Here is a 6000-nt window from a genome sequence, read left to right on the forward strand (position 1 = left end):
AACACATACCTATACCAGGGGTCCTCCTCAGACTAAAAATTTCATCTTCAAATTCAAGCCCTCATTGCCAAGTTCCTCAACTTCAAAAGCCAGCATATGAGGAGGAAATGATCTGTGTTCCCACTGTATCCCCAGAGAGCCCTCTGGCACACCAGAATTTCTTCACATCCATGTTTGAGTTCACCCTGCTTATGAATTTCAGGGCATGCATCCCTGCTTTTGTCTGGGGCAGATAGGACTATAGTTTCTTGCAGTAGTTTTCCTGGGAGTCCTGGTAATGAGCAGGTCTTCAGCTGTGTGAACCTGCTGCAGCAAAGCATGACTGACTTCTATGTGCCAAATATCTGGCTTTAGCCCTCTCCTAATCTTGCAGAGGGAATTTGGATGTCTCTATAGACCTGAGCAAAACAAACCAAAAGAAACATTTCACAGGATCTGAAGGGGCTGTAAAGGTTTTGTTGAATATTTCTATGGTATCTGCAACACAGCAGCGATAAAGCAGGTTTCACACTCTTGCTTTCCTGAGGCTGACTTGTGAAAAATGTGCGTGCCATTCAAATATGGAAGCTACATAATCAGCAGATACTGTCTAAAAGAAAATAAAAATTAGTCACAGTCAAGGCATGGTTCAGAGAACCAAAATGGGTCTAAGTAACTCAGAAAGTACAATTTTAACCAAGAAAACAGTACCCCAATAGTAGCACCACAGGAGAACAAGCAATAAGGAAAAGCTACAAATATAAAACCATCTAAAGAAGAACAGAAAGCCAATCCCAGATTACAAGATACAGCGCCTGCAATTTTGGTTTTGGCTCCTGGAATGCTTTTAGGTGGAAGTTTCTTATTGCAGAGGAAATCCTATCCCTCCACTTCGAGATCACTCTCCATTTGTCCATTAAACAAGTGTCCTGGAGAAACACAAAAGCCTGATCCTGTCCCATGGAGAAGCAAGTAGCTTCCTGGCAGACAAGCATATGAAGTCTTATCTGTTCCATTCTTGTGTAAAACAATAAGGCCTGGAGTAAATACATGCATAACTATTTTCCAGCTCGTAAACTTAATTAGAGCGGCTTAGTGATTTACATGCAGTCATATAGTGAGTCAGAGGCTGGGAATGTAACTGGGAAATGCTGTCTCCTTTTCCCTTACTCTCTCTGCTGGATCTCTCTCCTCCTATTACAGGTTAAGACTGATATTAAAACGGTCCTTTTGCTGCCTGTTTAGTACTGAAGCAGTAGTTCAGCACTACAAACTTGGGTGCAGCTGGACATACAGAGAGGGTGTCTGCATCCAGCTCAGTAAAGAAACACTCTCCAACTGCATGCAAACACGAGGATTTGGTGATGCCTGACTCTTAGATGAGTACGTCAGTGCTAATTTGCAATTAAATTCAGTTTAGAGTTCTGCTAAATACAAAGAGCTGTTTTTTCTTTAGTGTAAAGTGTCATCATGACACCTCCAGGCAACAGTCTTCTCTCTATGAACAAGCAAAGATGTGAGAAAGGGACATGAACAGTTTCTGCAAATACTTTATCTCTTGCAATGGAGTGGTTTGGGACAATCTTTTTAATTTCTTACTTTGAAATTGACCAATAACTACTATCAAATCAATACCAATTGGATAATCAGTATCAAGTCAAATCAATCAATATTTTAGGCTCTAAAGACACAAATAATCAGTTATTTTCTGAATTCATTCTGTAATAAAGGTAATGCCAAATTTCTATAGACCTCCAAAAAGACTAAAGGAGACACCAGTCCAAAAAGGACAATATTTATCAAAATGTCACTACACTGCCCAGGCATGTTACATCATGAAACTATCCCTGGTTATATCACACATATCTAGAGACCCTCATGCCATCAGAAGGGGTGTAGGAGGGAAAGAAATAAAGGACACTGTGCAGACATTAAATATCAAAACTTTCAGAAATTTTTTTTGGACTTTCACAGATACATTTCAGAAAGCTATACCCTAAAACCTTTATTCTTACAACAAAACGTTTTATTCCACAGGAAGAAGAAAAGTAAAATGTCAATCAAGTATTAGTGAAGCTAATATGAAGATGGAGCTAAATTAAGAATGCAGTGAAAATACATAGTGTAAACACCTAGATGTGCACATATGCATGCAATCTTGCACCTGCATTTTTTGCATGTACACACCTAGACTTTCAGCACCTTACAAGAACAGGAGAAACAGGACATACCTTATTCATGAACTCTGTACAGAGCATCCCCCCTAGAGCTCCACAGCTGCTTTTATTTCAACGTCCGGACCGGCGTGATCTGTAAAAGCCTAAATCCACAGTGCTTTTGGAGTTTCAAGTTTTAGAATTCAAGAGGGAGGGGGGAAACCCCACACTGTTCCTCAGAAAAAGGCGCGTTCTCTCTCTCCTTCCTCCCCTTTCCCAGCCTCTAGAAGCTGCGCTGTTCCTCCCTCCCTCACTCTTCCCAGCAGTGCTGCTGTCTATCAGCCACCGCACCCCATGAAAATCACTGTCCAGAGCATCCTGCCTGTGTCCGTGCCTATTAGTTTTCCAAAGAAGCAGTGACACCTTAGAGAGAGACACTGGGAACGTACCACGGGCAGAGGAAGGGGCGTAAGCCAGACCCAGCCGAATTCTGTCAAACCACATGTCACATACTGCTGGATCCCTCCTGCCAGCACAGCTGTAATCCTGTTTATCGCCCACAACACAAAACAGAGAATGTTTTTAAATTTCAAGGTTTACGTGTTTTTTCTCATCAAGTGATTCTTACTTTCTAGTAAAAGAGGAAAAAAAATCTGCAGTCTTACAAGGTGCCTTTCACAGAGTTAATAAGAGCATCTTGTGGTATTTTATCTCACTCATCTTCACCAGCACCATCAGTCATTTACAAAACTGGGTTGAATAGTAAGAAGGCATGTATGTAGATCTTCATGACTATACTGAACTCAGTAAATTTTTACATGCACTAATTGAAGACCTGGCTTTCACTCTCCATTGCAGTAAAATAAAATGTAAAGCCTGCGAAAGAATTTTACAAAGGTAAAATACACGAATCAATCCCTGATTTTTCCTCACCAGGGCAGATTTCTGAGTGTGTGCAGCTCTGCCCACAGAATGAGTTTGCTTTCATCAGCTGCCCAGTCAAGAAGCACTTTACTGGGTAACACAGCCAAATGAATCTGCTCCTGGATATGGAAAGAATATTGCAGGGAACATTTGTAGTTGCTTTGTAACCAGAGACTAATCCTGTCACCTTTCTGCCAGGGGTGAGGAATTAAGAGGCTGCAGAACTCACTGAAAGATTTTTATAAATAGTAACTTCATGTGACATTTTAACACCAAAGATCAATACAGACTATGACACTTTTTTTGCTTCATTTAAAAAAAAATATCATAATGAATTTTTTCAGTGTCTTTCTATGCTTGCCAAGAGGTGAAAGGATTGTGTTCTACAAGTAAAAGAGAAAAAATGATTCTATCCTTCAATGATTAAAGAATATAAGAGAAAGCAAATGATTTTCATATATATGGAGATTCTTCTGAGCCAGGGCAGAGCCTTACAGTAAGTCTGCATATCACTCTCTGATGGTTATATTAAAAAAAAAAAAAAAAAAAAAAAAAAAAAGCAGCATAGTTTCTCCTTTCCTAATCAAATGATTGGGAGAAGCTCAATTTACGATTACAGACTGGCCCCTGTTTGTTCACCTAGACTGCAGCCTTACTCAGCACACACACACAGACCCTTCAGCCTGTAAGCACAGCATATAAAAACAAGAATCACGAAACTCGAGAGAGCAACTTTCTAACTGACCCAAAATCCAGGCTACACCATCAAAAACCTTGCATGGCAAGTGACTTCAGGACAGATCACTACAGAATTAACAGGAACACAGTGCTTTTGTGCTCAATTGACTTGAAGTTCTTTTGCAGAAAATGTGCATCGTTAATGTCGTGTTTTATTTACAAGGTGAAGAATTGGGGCAGAGAAAGGTGAAAAGCCTGAGGTTCTCCAAATAGAAAATTCACTCCAGGTGAGATTTTCAGTCTTCCAAGCTGTCAGTGTGTGCCAAAACAGTTGTAGACATCAGGGAAGCTCTTGAGATGTGAAGCTCCAGAAGCTCCAGCCACTCCAAAATCACTTCTGCACTGCTACCCTACAAGCCTCAAAAGAAGGAGATTAAGGTAAATGGCTGCTCTACAGACAGATGCCAAACAGATACTAGATGGTGTCCCCTCTTTCCTCACCTCCATTTTTTTCACATCAACATGGAGAACAGTGGTAAACAGCAGCACTTAATGAGGGTTAAAGAGAGTGGTGTAACATAAGAGGGTCAGGACTTGGAAAGGGCAAAGAAGAATGGATTAAAAGGAGGAAAAGGAAAAGATGGGTGTAATTTATAGAATAATTGAAACCCTTTGGCACTAGGAGACAACAAGGGCATGGTTCTCCTCCAAAGAAAGTGATTTTCAGGTCTCCCACTGGTACTTCTGACCTATAACATAATTTTTTAAGGAAGATTTTGATATTTTCTATGGGGTCAAACACCAGTAGATGTGAAGTATAAATTGAAGTCCTGCTGGGGAATGTCACTTATCTCCAGGAAAGAGTTTGCTTTCTCTAGTTGCAGAAATCATGGCAAACAACTTATGAAAAGCAGCAGTGGAAGAAAATTGAGTTTATTCCTCAATTTGTTGCAGGTGGTGTTGGTCTGTAACTAACAATGACATCATATCACCACTGACTTCAAGTCCTCCTCTTAGTCTTCATCCTAAATGTCTTGACTTGTTTTGCTCTAGCAGCAGTCAGGTGGCTAAGCTCTTAACAGCAAAAGAAAATGGGTATTTTTTTAACCATAGTCCTTGTTCAGTGGCTTTAAAAGTTGGACTTGTCCATATTTAGCAAGCTTTAGTCATATCGCATATGGCAAAAGTCCAGCAAAGAACCACGTGTGAGTCAAAATCCTAGCACAGTATAGGATCATAAATCACTGGAAAAGAAGCTCACTAACAACCAACAGTATAAAAATATCCCCAGGCAAACCATAAAACTGAAGAATATCAGAAGAATAAACTATTGCCATCAATAGTGATGCTGGAAACTTGGGGCACTGTCATCTTGCCATGACAGCCCTCAGCCAGCACCCACGGGAAACCACAGGCAACCTCAAGGGTGAGAACGTAGCTTGAAGAAGAAGGATAGCAAGAGGACAGTGCAGCCAGGATATTGCTATTCATTACATTAGTAATTTCGCACCTTTTATTTTAATGAAACTATTTGAATTATTGATGCATGGGTGCAATATTAATTGGACAAGTAGCAGCTTTTTCTTTATTTTAATTTGGTTAGCAATGAATTCTTGTATGTGTGCACAAGGTCCATAACAAGATTTTGACTGCACCAGGACAGGCTTTAGATGTGGTACCATTGAAAATGCTGTGAACTCTTTAATGAACTAGTTCAGGCATGTGGGGCTTTAAGTCTCAAGATGTGAGACTTAAAAGATTCAAGTAATGGAACATTTTTTTCAGGAACTTTGGGGGAAAAAAGCCATAGTTTGGAAAATGAGGAATCAGATTGTTCCAGTGGCTGAAGAGGATCAAGAAGCTTCTGGCCTTCACAAGTTTGGACAAATTCTGGTGGTATGTATCTTTCATGTCAAGATTGTCATAAATAGAGAAATGAAAACCAGTAGTGAACTTTCTTGCAATAACACAAAAAGTAATATTTAACTGGGTTTTTTTTAAGGAAAAAAAAAAAAAAAAGTACAGAAATAAAAAAAAAAATATGGGAGGCATAGAATTCTTTGACCTACCAGTTCATTCATAGTTTTTTTCTATTTCTAAAGCAGCCTTTTAACAAATTATTGACTTAATACAAAAGAAGATAAAAATGTCTGCGCTTCAGTTACTGGTACACCACAGCACTGTAACATATTTTTCAACAAAAAATATGAAGCACAATAAAGCTCCATGTTACCTGCATCATCTACACCACTATGCAATATTC

This window comes from Tyto alba, unplaced genomic scaffold (genome assembly GCF_018691265.1).
Source record: "Tyto alba isolate M040663 unplaced genomic scaffold, T.alba_DEE_v4.0 Super-Scaffold_40, whole genome shotgun sequence".
Classification (NCBI taxonomy): Eukaryota; Metazoa; Chordata; class Aves; order Strigiformes; family Tytonidae; genus Tyto; species Tyto alba.